The sequence below is a fragment of the Phacochoerus africanus genome, chromosome 7, assembly GCF_016906955.1.
Source record: "Phacochoerus africanus isolate WHEZ1 chromosome 7, ROS_Pafr_v1, whole genome shotgun sequence".
Lineage (NCBI taxonomy): Eukaryota > Metazoa > Chordata > Mammalia > Artiodactyla > Suidae > Phacochoerus > Phacochoerus africanus.
In genome coordinates, this window is record NC_062550.1 from 16,751,655 (window position 1) to 16,765,800 (window position 14,146).

Sequence of the window (14,146 nt, forward strand, 5' to 3'; positions counted from 1 at the left end):
GGCAATGCTGGATCCCGTAACCCACTTGCCAGGCCAGGGATTGCACCTGCATCCTGGCACTGCAGAGACACAGCGGACCCCACTGCACCACAGGGAGAACTCCTTACCTACTTCTGTGGGATACACAATTCAACCCATGCCAACCAGGGAGAGCAGGGGAAGTAGAATTTTACCAGAAATGGACCCAAACACACACACCAAAAAATTAGAATGTGAAAAAGGTGCCCTTTCAAATCAACGGAGAAAAGCTGGATGACTCAATCCATGATGCTGAAGCAACCAGATAGCTTCTCTTGTATCCACCACTAAGTTGTACCAATCCTTTTGCACCTGCTACCTGTTCACTCTCGTTCCTGGCTCTAGCCCTTGGGGAGGCTTCACCGTCGTTGGGGTCTATGGCTCTGTTACTCCTCTAAATTAACTCTCAGGTTTTACAAGGACTGGCTCGAGTTGGCTTCTGTAGCTTGCAATGATTTCAGAGGCCAGTGGCCTCCTCACAAGGCCGGTCTTCCAGTGAGACGTTGATAGGTCCTTCATTTAAAAAAAAAAATTCCCCTCTGTTTCCACCTGGCTCCTCGCCTCCACGTGGAAATAGGCTATTTGAGGTCGATCATTTCCTTCTGGGCCTTCCAGCATTCGGGGCCTCCCAGGAGAAGTGATCAGTCAGAACAGAAATGCTCCTTGGAGAATCACTAGGAAGTCGGCAAAGCCAGCTACGATCGCAAGAATTTTAAAACCCAGACATCAAAGTATTTGGATGGGATCCAGGGTTTCCTGCCTCCCTGCAACCTCCTCCTTACAGAAGAGAATCAAACTGTTGAGGAGGAAGAAAAACTACCTTCACTGGCGCTGCAATTCCCCAAATTGCCCTTGGACTCCTTGCTACAGAAAGGGGCTCCTTGGAAGCTGGCTTATTAAAATATTTGTCTGAACACTGGGGAGATGGAGGGCAGCCCTAAAACCAGACAAAGCAGACTTCTCGCCAGAGGCTTTCTCCTTCCAGGGTTCCTCTTACATGGTTGGGTTTTGCTTTTTTTAAACAGCAATAGCTCCCATCTATTGGGCACTTAGGATGTGGTTTGTATGTGTAAGACTAGCATGGTGAAATGATTCAATTCTCTCCATGGTCCCATAAGGTCAGGGTGGTGGTTGGTTGTTTTGTTGTTGGGGCGGGGGCAGGGGGGGCACGCAAATGTTCAGTATATGGAAGTTCCCAGGCCAGGAGTAGACATCAGAGCTGTACCTGCCAACCTACCCCAGAGCCACGCTAGATCCCAGCCACATCTGCCACATACACCACAGCTCATGGCAACGCTGGAGCCTTAAGCCACTGACCGAGGCCAGGGATCGAACCCACATCCTCATGTCCTCATGCATACTAGTGGGTTCACCGCCACGGAGCAACAAGCGGAACTCTGGTGGGTTCTATTCTTCCCATCGCACCAGTGAGGAAACTGAGGCTCGAGGCGGTAAACTGCCCAAGCCCACACGTTTAGGAGCTAACCTGAGCACAGATCTGAACCCAGGACTTGTCTGCCTGGCCCCTGAGCTCTCAACCACAGCTGAGACTCCTAAGCGGAAATATCTAAAGGGCCAGGAGGGAAGAGGCGGGGGCGGTGGTTAAGACGAGGGGAAAGGTGGGCAGAATGGGCAGCCAGAGGGCCTGCCCCCATCTGGAGAAGCTACCACTTTGCAGCAACAGCCAGTCCTACTCCCGTGGGAATTGCGGCCCAGTGTGGCCGGATTTTCCATTTTTCTGAAAAAGCTTGGGACTCTTCATAGAAAAGCCAGGTTTCAACTTTTGAACGTTGGGAATGGATTTAAATGTTTTTAGAAAAACATGGCACAGGCGGAAAAACTGGCATTTACAGCCCCCGGCTAGGCAGGAGCTCTTATTCCCCACTTATTCCCATCCTTCCCCTCTGAGGTTCCTGGAAGGAACCGGGCTTGCTCAGCCAATCTCCATCCTCCTGTGGAGCCCAGCCTGCCCTTGGGAAAAGCTTCAAAGAAAGGCAGGGGGCGGGGGGAACAGCATTCATCTAGTCAAGGATAGGACACTCCAAACCCACTTCCTTGCAAGCAGAAATCCATGTGTTCCAGACTTTCATCGGTGGGAGTTTCCTGGGGCTGCAGTACCACATACTGGGTGGCTTCAAACAAAACTGTATTCTCTCAGTTCTGGAAGCTAGGTGTCCAAAATCGGGGTGTCAGCAGAGCCAGACTTCCGCTGCAGGTTGTAGGGAAGAAGCCTCTCTCTTGCCCCTTCCAGCTTCTGGTGGCTCCTGGCAACCCTTGGCATTCTGCGGCTTCCAACTGCATCATTCTCATCTCTGCCTCTGTCTTCGCGGGACTTCTCCCTGTGTGTCTCTGTGGCTCTGTTTTCCCTTCTTCTAAGAGACCTCGGTGGATGTAGGGCCCGTTTGATCCCATATGACCTCATCTTAACTACATCGGTAAAGACCCTATTTCCAAACCAGGTCACATTCTGAGGTTTGGAGAGGACATGAATTTGGGGGGTTTTTTAAGAGTGACCTTTTAATCTCCATCTGATTTCCTGTGTCTATCTCTACCTTGGCTCCAATGGACAGAGGACGAAAAAGGCTGTTGCTTCTTTACTTCCTAAAAGTCCAGCAGCCACAGGTAACACGAATGCTGGCTGTTTGCAACCTCTAAAACACACCATAATGAGGCCACTTCTCTCTTGCATACTTTTTTCTCTTCTTCCCTGTCATTTTCTCTTATCTCTTTTTTGCTTTGTAACCACTCTTTGGGGAACCGAGTCTCTGAAAAGTACTGCCACGCTGTAGTCAAAAGGCTTTGAGATTGTGAAAACCTGGATTCAAGACCCACGCTGCCACTTACCAGCCCTCGGGGCCTGACCCCTCATGTGTGACCAGTAAATGTATGGGCAGAATCTGCTGTCGGATGGGAGGCTTGGAAGCAAGGGCTCTGCTCTCCTGTATCTCGGCTTCCTCATCAGAAACACGGAAGTGATCATAAACAACAGAGAGCCCCGCTGTGCTGGATGAACGATGTTGCACCACAGAATAAATAGTCCTACAGGAGCAGAATCAAGGGAGCAAGAACATTGTTGCGTGAATTATTCTGGGAGTAAAGAGAACCCACCATTGTTCACCACAATAGGCAGAGCAGCAGCCCTAGAGACTTTCAAAGCCGAGCCTTAACACCAGGAGCTGGTTCCTGCAGCCCACCGTGTGCTAGCCCCCCACCTGGCGCCCCCCCACCCCCCCGCCCTCCCACACACCAACCCTCGCTTCGAGCTTTTCCAACTACAAAGCTTCTGGGCCCCTCTCCACGGAGGCATGCAGGAGAAAAGTAGAAATCTCTGCAGCTCCAGAGTCTGAGGGAAGAGCAAAAAAGTATGAGCGAGAACCTGGGGCGGAAAGGGGGGGGAAGCCTGGGGGGATGGGGGGGGACGGGCAGTTCTGCCGAAGGTGGAGTTGTGCAGTGCTTCCCACGGTGTCGATGAAAGCCACAGCGACATAAAAGCCGGTGTCAGGGAAGGGACCAAGTGGAGGGAGGCACGGTATTCGTAACTTCCTGGAAGAGGTAGCTGAAGATGGCAGTGTGTGTGTGTGTGTGGGGGGGGTACTCAGGCGTCCAGTCCCATCACCATCAGGGTCTGCACAGAGCAGCAGCAGCCACAGCGGGGTCTTCACTGGGGCAGCCCTCGGGGATGGTCTGGGTGCTGCTTCTGGCTGAAACAGCCTCAGAGCCTGACCCTCTCTGCTTCCCTTGGACTCCCCCACCCCAGAATCCTGCCCTCCTAATGCCTTTGCTAAGTTCCTTTTCTAAAATTAAAGCAGACTCTGCAGCTTCAACCAAAGCCCTGACTGTTCTAGAAATTCGTGTCGGAGGAGGTCCTCGGCCACAGACACTCAAAGACACGCAGGACTCCAGGATGGATTTCTGGCTTGACTGGGTCTGAAGTCAGGAGATGACAGCTAAAGTGGAAGATGGGATGCTGGTAGGACAGGGCATTTGGTGGGTAAATCCAGCAATTAAATGATCACCTGAGATCTCTGGAAACAAAGCATCCTTGGAAAGTAAATCTTTTTTTTTTTTTTTACTTAATATTTTTATCTAATTCTTTTAATTTTATTTTCCCACTGTACAGCAAGGGGGTCGGGTTATCCTTACATGTATACATTACAATTACATTTTTCCCCCACCCTTTGTTCTGTTGCAACATGAGTATCTAGACAAAGTTCTCAATGCTACTGAGCAGGATCTCCTTGTAAATCTATTCTAAGTTGCGTCTGATAAGCCCAAGCTCCCGATCCCTCCCACTCCCTCCCCCTCCCATCAGGCAGCCACAAGTCTCTTCTCCAAGTCCATGATTTTCTTTTCTGAGGAGATGTTCATTTGTGCTGGATATTAGATTCCAGTTATAAGTGATATCATATGGTATGAAAAGTAAATCTTAAAGGGAGGGGGGGTGACTGAAGACATGTGGCCCCTGTCCTGAACAATGACGGGCATGAGGAATTCAAGGACAGTGGGTGTAGAATGGATCACGGTCTCCACTTCTTGGTTCCTCTCCAAAAAGTACACATCCTTGGGGAGTTCCCGTCGTGGCTCAGCAGTTTACGAATCCGACTAGGAACCATAAGGTTGCAGGTTCGATCCCTGGCCTTGCTCAGTGGGTTAAGGATCCAGTGTTGCCGTGAGCTGTGGTGTAGGTTGCAGACGTGGCTTGGGATCTGGCGTTGCCATGGCTCTGGTGTAGACCGGCGGCTACAGCTCCGATTAGACCCCTAGCCTGGGAACCTCCATATGCCGCGGGAGTGGCTCAAGAAAAGGCAAAAAGACAGCAACAATAAAAAAAAATAAAAAAATAAAAAAAAAAACCTTGCAACAAAAGGGAGAGGAGGGGAGGGAGGGACCTAGATTCTAAAGTCTTCAGGTTAAAAGACCTTGGATAAGACTTCCAGTAGACAGCTGGATGGCAACAAATTGTCTAATAACATCTACTGTGTTCAGAACGTACTTCCACGGCAACTGTATTGGTGAGACTAGGCGCCTTTTAAGTTAAGGGCATGGCAGGGCAGCTGCCTGCTTCCCATGAAGCAGCCGGTGCTGTTATGACACCACTCATCTTCAAACTGAACTTGGCATCTAGCCCATCTTCCTGTGGAGCACCCTGTGTGCTGGTCACATCCTGGTGACTCTTAATACTCGCTCAGCTTTCTATGTGCCGTCCTCTAGGGCTCTACTTAAAAAACAAGTTCCAAAGTGCATGCCCTCCCACCCCCAATAACTTGCCTCCATTCTCCATGACTATTGGACTTGATCATTTAAATTGTAAGTTCGGTTTTTAATTTTGCGTAATTTGCCCCTCGATCAAAAATCAAATAGAACGCCAGTTGTTGAAAGTTCAAATGTCCACAATACCAGTATTGAATTTCTTGACTATACTTTTTTCTTTATAAGATGTAATATGAAAAAAATTGTCTGAGAAAGTCCATCTGTTGGCTGTGTTCCCAACTTAATCTGTGTCCCTGACTCTTTAATTTCTGTTGGTGTCAGCAGCATGATGAATTTTATAAGGGCGCATTGATGGAGAGGCCAGTGCTTAGAACAGTACAAGATTGAGGGGCTCATACATAATTTTTGAGTAGGTGAATAAAGCAATGGGCAGAGCAAGGCGCTACACAAATAGTTTTGGGCACCACCCTGGTTCCCTGCACGCTGCTCCCCGAACCCAGACTGGGAAAATATGTAGAGATCCCATCTACCTACAGACAACAGCAAATTAATAGACATACTAAATCTGCCCTTTAAACCTTCGTCCCCTCCTTGGAATTTGCCAGGACAGTCATGAGTGAAATAGGCTGACCTCACATCAGCCCCTGGAGAAATTAAAAGTGTCTAGAAAAATAGGTATAAATAATCACGTTTTACTATTTGACACAGTGTATGTCTCATTATGCAAGTAACTGGCCTGGGTTACAAATGGGAGTAACCCACACATAAGTAAAGACCCATGTGGTCCAGAGCAATGTCGTTAGCACAGACCCAATCTTGTAATAACTCAAAAAGGTGATGACAGATGGCTGACTTGGAGTGTTCAGTCAGGTCATCTTTGAACCCCCTTACATGTATCATTAACTCATTTGATTCTCACACTTGGCTGAGAAGTAGCAACGATTTATCTCCGGGCCCTTGGTTTCCTTGTTTGTAAAATTGAAATAACATTTGTTCCAGTATCATAAGATTATTGTGGAAATTCAGTGAATTAATGCAAGGCATGTAGGAAGTATTTGGTACATATCTTTAATATTTTATCATTATTTGTCTCCATGTTACAGATGAGGAAACTGAGACCCAGAAGTTAAGCAAATTGCCCAAGATACACAGCTAGTAAGTGGCAAAAGCCAGGATATGATCTATTAGGAAGAAACTGCTGAATCCTCAAATCTATGACTATGTTAAGGAAAGTTAGATAAGAATTACTCCCACCTTTAGCAAGAAAGGGGAAGAAATAAAGCTGCTGTTAGAAGTTGATTCCACCAGAGGGCAGTAGATGCATGTTATATAGGCATGACCGTAGCCGGCGGAGCTTGGCTTTTTAAGAGGTTCAATGCGAGGGTATCACAGATCTTACGTCAATTGTTAAGGAAGAATGAAACTATTTTCCTATTAAAGTGTAGATTTCTGAGATAAATACAATATAGTTAAGTGTCCAATAAACCAATAAAAAGGACTTCTTCAGACATCAGGGTTCACTAAACCATCCTTCCTCCTGTGAGCCTAACACGGCATTAGTGCTAGAGGTCAGGGGGCATCAGGCATGAAGGTCACTGAACATCGAGGGACAAGGACCTAACAACCCACCCACCCATTTTCTGTGTGCATACATACACACGTATCTGGGATAATTTGTGTAATTTTTATTTTTGATTTCTGAAATAGACTGCGTACATTTTCTCACTAAACTACATAGACTTCAAAAGCCTGACTTTTATGACTATATAATATTCCTACATAGCAGACTTACAATTTGAAAGTATTCCTTTATCGTCAAACACCGCAAAGGAAACAATCAACAGGGTGAAGAGAAACTTACGGGTGAAAAAATATTTGCAAACCAAATCTTAATCTTTCTGATAAGGGGTTTGTTTAATAGCCCCAAAATATAAGGAACTCGATAGCAAGGAAATAACCCAATTTAAAAATAAGCAAAGAATCTGAAAAGACCCTTCTCAAAAGAAGACATTCTAATGGCCAACAGGTACGAGAATAAGTGTTCAATCTGACTAATCATCAGGAAAATGCAAATCAAAACCACAATGAACTACGACTTCACACCTGTTAGAATGGCTATCATCAGGAGCGCCGTCGTGGCTCAATGGTTAATGAACCCAACTAGTATCCATGAGGATGTAGGTTCGATCCCTGGCCTCACTCAGTGGGTTTAGGATCTGGCGTTGCCGTGAGCTGTGGTATAAGTTGCAGATGCAGCTCGGATCCGGAGTTAGCTGTGGCTGTGGGTCCAGGCAGGCAGCTGCAGGTCTGATTCAACCCCTGGCCTGAAAACTTCCATGTGCCACAGATGTGGCCCTAAAAAAGAAGAAAGGCTATCATCAAAAAGAGTGCTAAGTGCGAGAAGGGATGTGGAACCCTTGTACTCCGTTGGTGGAAATGTAAATTGGTGTGGTAACTATGGAAAACAATACGGAGGTTCCTCAAATTGCAAAATACAGCTCCCATAGGATCCAGGAGTCCTTCTTCCTGAAGGAAATGAAATCAGGCTCAAAGAGAGATCTGTGCCCCCATGTTCACTGCAGTATTATTCACAATAGCTAAGACCTGGACACAACTGTGTCCACTGACAGGTGAATGGATAAAGAATATGGATATATATACACACAATGGAATATTAATCATCTGGCATTCTGGGAGCACAGCAGGTTAAGGATCCAGCATTATTACTGCTGTGCCCCTGGTTACTGCTGTGGTACAGGTTGAATCGCTGGCCCAGGAACTTTCTCATGCCTCCAGTGTGGCCAAAAAAATATATTAATCACCTCTAAAGACATTCTGCCATTTGTGGGAGTTCCCCTCATGGCTCAGTCGTTAACGAATCTGACTAGGAACCACAAGGTTGAGGGTTCGATCCCTGGCCTCGCTCAGTGAGTTAAGGATCTGGTGTTGCCACAAGCTGTGGTGTAGGTGGCAGATGAGGCTCAGGTTGTGCATTGCTGTGGCTGTAGCGTAGGCCAGCGGCTACTGCTCCGGTTAGACCCCTAGCCTGGGAATCTCCATATGCTGTGGGAGCGGCCCTAGGGAAAAAAAGGCATAACTCTCCCAGACTTCAAGAAATACTACAAAGCCACAGTCATCAAAACAGTGTGGTACTGGTATCAAAACAGACAGACAGACCAATGGAACAGAATAGAGAACCCGGAAATAAACCCTGACACCTATGGTCAATTAATCTTTGACAAGGGAGGCAAGAACATCAAATGGGAAAAAGAAAGTCTATTCAGCAAGCATTGCTGGGAAACCTGGACACCTGCATGCAAAGCAATGAAACTAGAACACACCCTCACACCATGCACAAAAATAAACTCCAAAATGGCTGAAAGACTTAAATATACGACAGGACACCATCAAACTCCTAGAAGAAAACATAGGCAAAACACTCTCTGACATCAACATCATGAATATTTTCTCAGGTCAGTCTCCCAAAGCAATAGAAATTAGAGCAAAAATAAACCCATGGGACCTCATCAAACTGAAAAGCTTTTGCACAGCAAAGGAAACCCAAAAGAAAACAAAAAGACAACTTTCAGAATGGGAGAAAATAGTATCAAATGATGCAACCGACAAGGGCTTAATCTCTAGAATATATAAACAACTTATACAACCCAATAGCAAAAAAGCCAATCAATCAATGGAAAAATGGGCAAAAGACCTGAATAGACATTTCTCCAAAGAAGATACACAGATGGCCAACAAACACATGAAAAAATGCTCAACATCGCTGATAAGAGAAATGCAAATCAAAACCACCATGAGATATCACCTCACACCAGTCAGAATGGCCATCATTAATAAATCCACAAATAACAAGTGCTGGAGGGGCTGTGGAGAAAAGGGAACCCTCCTGCACTGTTGGTGGGAATGTCAACTGGTACAGCCACTATGGAGAACAGTTTGGAGATACCTTAGAAATCTATACATAGAACTTCCATATGACCCTGCAATCCCACTCTTGGGCATCTATCCGGACAAAACTCTACTTAAAAGAGACACGTGCACCCGCATGTTCATTGCAGCACTATTCACAATAGCCAAGACATGGAAACAACCCAAATGTCCATCAACAGATGATTGGATTCAGAAGATGTGGTATATATACACAGTGGAATACTACCCAGCCATAAAAAAGAATGACATAATGCCATTTGCAGCAACATGGATGGAACTAGAGAATCTCATACTGAGCGAAATGAGCCAGAAAGACAGACAAATACCATATGATACCACTTATAACTGGAATCTAATATCCAGCACAAATGAACATCTCCTCAGAAAAGAAAATCATGGACTTGGAGAAGAGACTTTTGGCTGCCTGATGGGAGGGGGAGGGAGCTTGGGCTTATCAGACACAACTTAGAATAGATTTACAAGGAGATCCTGCTGAATAGCATTGAGAACTTTGTCTAGCTACTCATGTTGCAACAGAACAAAGGGTGGGGGAAAAATGTAATTGTAATGTATACATGTAAGGATAACCTGACCCCCTTGCTGTACAGTGGGAAAATAAAAAATTATAAAGCCACTGGTCTAGAATAGGGCTGATCTGCCTCCCAAACGCCCCTGCTCCTCAGCAGCCTCTAACTTCTGTGACTCCCATTTGCCATCTTTTTCCAGCCCCACTGAGCTCTTTGCTCTTTTTCACCTATTCTAGACACGTTCCTGGCATGGGGCGTTTTAACTCAGCCCTTCTCCTAAAAATATCCTTCTGCTAAAACCCACGTGGGCAGCCACATCGCCTTCAGTTCTCTGCCCTTGCATGTCTTTTCAGCGAGTAATTCCCTGCTGTGTCCTTAAAACCGTGGTACCCACCTGGCTCTGTTCCCTCTCCTGGCGTCGTTTTCCCCACAGAAGCTGTCACTCTGACAACTACAAATACAACGTGCATTCACCTAGTGCATCTCCGCTCTGTAAACCCCACATCAAGGACTTCTGTCTGATGTGCTCACTTCGGCATCTCTGCTGCCTAAACAGCGCCAGGCCTAGAAGAGACCCTCGGGAGATACCTCTGGATCAATCAATCCATCAACGAATTCTGCTAACCGTCGTAGCAGAAAATGAAGAGTAGATTTTGTGCCATTCATTGAAGATGTCCCAGGCACAGAAAAGCCACACGATTTAGCAGAGGCCTTAAATCTGTCCCCAAGACTCTAGTGCTCTAAGAGAAGCCACCAGTCTGTCGCTGAGAGTCACAAGTTCTCTTGCTTTCATCCTAACCCAAGGCCATTTCTCCCTAGTAGGTCCCTGCGACCCAATTCTAAGAAAAATGGAAGAGACTATATGAGGTGCCTGCCTTCTAAGGAGTCTGCAGTATTTTAATATTAAATAAATAAGCAAGATAGGTAATGGAGTGCTAAGTTTTGGGTACGTTCAGACTCCCCTGATGGAGAAAGGATTGTGTCATTTACTGGATTGCTTTAGTGGAGAGCAAAGTGCAAGAGAGAATGGGAAGCCTGGGACCAGCCTCAACATTATCAAACCCGATCACCAGGCCCTCGATGACACCTGGTGCTGGGAAAGGCCTAGCCCAGCCCCAGAGTGGTGTTCTGACCTTCCTGGAGGAATGTTTTGTTTGGACACGTTTGTTTCGTCATTGTCCTTGACTCTGTGTTGGTTTCAATGCCTTGGATTAAACAGCCAGGCCTTGAAGGGGTGTCTCCGGAAGAAGAGGAACCTCACAGGCCAGCTGCCCCTTGCCTTCAGTTGTCTCTCGAACCATTCCACAAATCGCACTATCATCTGTATTACTGGTGAAATGGGAAAGGCCCACCTTAAAATAGAGCTGCAAGTGTCAGCTGTGCCTCTTAGAGAGACTCACATAGCAGGAGGTGGAAGAGACCAGAAGACCAAGACTTCTGATGGCCCCCAGGGGACAGGTGAATGGGGGGGGGGACCCAGCAAATAACCCCCACAATTGCTTCCCTCTCCAGGGGTCTCCTACAGACCTCAGGAGAAGCTCGCCACAGCTGACTTTGCCCCCCACCCCCACCCCAGCCAGGAGGAACTCCCAGCTCTGCCCAGGACACGCAAGGGGCTTGAGGACTCTGTGCCGCTGCGCCTGTGGTTCTCTGCCCCAACTTTCTGCTGCCTCTAATTGGCTAACTCATGGCTCTGAGGGGCCTGCTCTCCAGGAAGTCTTTCCCAAGCCATGAGTCTTGACATAGGGGCCTGTGGGCTGTGCTCCCAAAGTCGTCCTGCTCCCCTGGGCCCATACTGCTCTGTGTGTGTGACAGGTTCCCCAGGGTACCCCCACTATTCGAAAGAGCCCCACATGCAGAGGTTGGGTCTTCCAGCAGGACCCTCAGGAACTAGTGTTCCCCTGGGGCAGAGCAAGACCTCGGCGGGTGAGGGTCAATAAATGACTGGAAAAAATGAGGTGTCAGAACCCAGTCTATGGAAAAGCACAGCATTTTGTTCTACTTGGACTTAGCAAGTGCATGAAGTCTAAGCAAATGAAATGTAAACTCTCCAGCGACTGAGTTCCTCACATAACTCTGCAGTCCTGAAGCTCTTCACAACTCTGGGCACAGATACGACACAGCCACACAAAGCTCCCCTGTGCACAATGGAACCTGTTTTCTCTTCCTCTCCAAGCCCTTTCCAATTCAAAAGCCCAGAGGGGTAACGTCTCCGTGGCTCTAAGACCCTTCTCTTGTTCTCTGCTTCACCCCAGAGCCTACTCCAGATCGCTTTTGAGAACTCAGTTTGCCAGGCCAGATACTCTTCAATAAAACCCCAGAAGTTAGTTGTACTTGCCAAAACCAGATCTCTACATTCCAGAGATCTAAACAGTTCTTCCAAAATTAAATTCTAGCCATCTCCTTTAATCAAGTCGAGGCATAAATGTCTCCTAGCTTAGAAGGTTTAAGAAAACCTTTCTTTAATCAACAATTTCATTAATCAGAAGTTCTTTGAAACTCTTCTCTCTCTAGGATATTTTAGTAACAATCTTACAAAGAACCAGAAATACATTGTTTGGAAAAGCTTTTAATGCTTAAATTTCAGGCATTTCAAAGGCTTCTCCAATCTCTCAACTTGTCTTTTGAAAGTTCTTAATGTTACTAATTAATCTTTAAGACTTTCACTGGAGATCCTTGCAATACTTAATAAAAATAATTAGCCTTAAGACTTAGGTAAGTGGGTGATATTAACATGGAAGAATCACAAGTTCTAAATTTAAATGTCGAGTTGAAGGAAAACATTAAGACCTGCCATAATATGGAAAACTCCATTCATTTATAATTTTGAAGTTTTAGGAGTGTGTTTTAACTGATTTTTGAGTTGGATTTTTATTCTGCTTGCTATTAAAAGTCAACCTAAGGGGAAAAATGAAAAGAACCAACATGAAAAAACTACCAATGGGCAAAGCTTGAACAACTTGAGCAATAACCTAGTGAAAGAAAAAAGAAATTGATAGCTATGAGACCACATGCATATAAAGAAATGATTGTCTCCTCTCCCCATTTATTTATTTTTTTTTATTCAAATACTCCTTAGAGAATTTCAAGTAATACCCATGAAGGAATGAACGAGGGAAGTAGAAAACTGGCATTGGTATCCTGCAGTAAACATTGCAGGCAAGGTCCAAGGATGAGTCAGTGGGCAGCTCTAAGGAGAAACAGGACATGTGCAGAGTCGCAAAGTACCTTCTGTAAAATACTTACTAATCAGTGTGGGGCTTGTGGGTTTTTTGGTTTTTTTTGTTTTTTTTTTTTTTTCCTGTTTTTCTTTTCACTTGGTTTTTACACTGAGGTATGACTGACCGATACCACTTCGTTCGTTCCTGGTACCCAGCGTAGTGACTCACTTATTTCTCTACATTTCAAAATGATCACCCTGTAAGTCTCATTACCACCTGTCACTATACAAAGATACTACCTTATGACTGACGATAATCCCCATGACTCATTTTTTGTAACTGGAAGTTTGCACCTCTTAAATCACCTTCACCCCTTTCACACACCTGCCAATTCCCTTCCCTCTGGCAAACACCTGTTTAAATCTATGACTCTGTTTCTGTTATGTTTGGTTTTTAGATTCCACGTAAATGTGAAATCACACTGTGTGTGTCTTTCTCGGACATGTTCCACTTAACATAATACCCGCTAAGTCCATTTATATTCACAAATGGCAAGATTTCACTCCTTTTTATGGCTACTATTTCACTATAGGTATATAAGGCTTTTCATAAATTCTAAAAATTCCTTGATACTCTTTCCTCCAGGAGGTGGAGCTTAATTCCCTTCTCCTTTGAGTGTGGTCTAAACTTATGACTCGTTTAGAAGAAACAGGATGGAGACAAAAAGAAACCTTATGGTGGAGACAACTGACAGATGCCCCATCCAAGTGGTCGTGGTTAATCTCAGTTTGGACAAACATACTAAGTTTATGGATGAAGCTGTAAACCTAGGTAATTCAAAAGGTTTTCAAAAAGTTCATCGATTAATCTCCAATGGGATAAACTGCTGAGCTTCCAGTTAAAGGCCACCATGCGCGCGTGGACATGAGACAGGAGGATGTGTAGCGTAATCATTTCTCAGTGATTCTAACCTTCAGGTTTTTAAAAATCAACTTGACGCCCCTATGACAGCTGTATGGGCCAAAATATCTGAGAATGCTTTTCATCTTGTGCATAATTCTGGTTTTTCATGGTAATCGATACATGATGATTTTTTTCATGCCAATATGTTATATCTCTACGTCACAATGGGTGACTTATTTGAAAGTGTTCTTTCAAAAAAGAATTAAGAAATCCAGGTAAAGGGGGATAAAAAGTTTTAATTATTGAAATACATTGGCACATTAAGTGATTTACAGTGCAGTACGAAGTGGATGCATGTTCATTAGCAAAGGAAGAAAT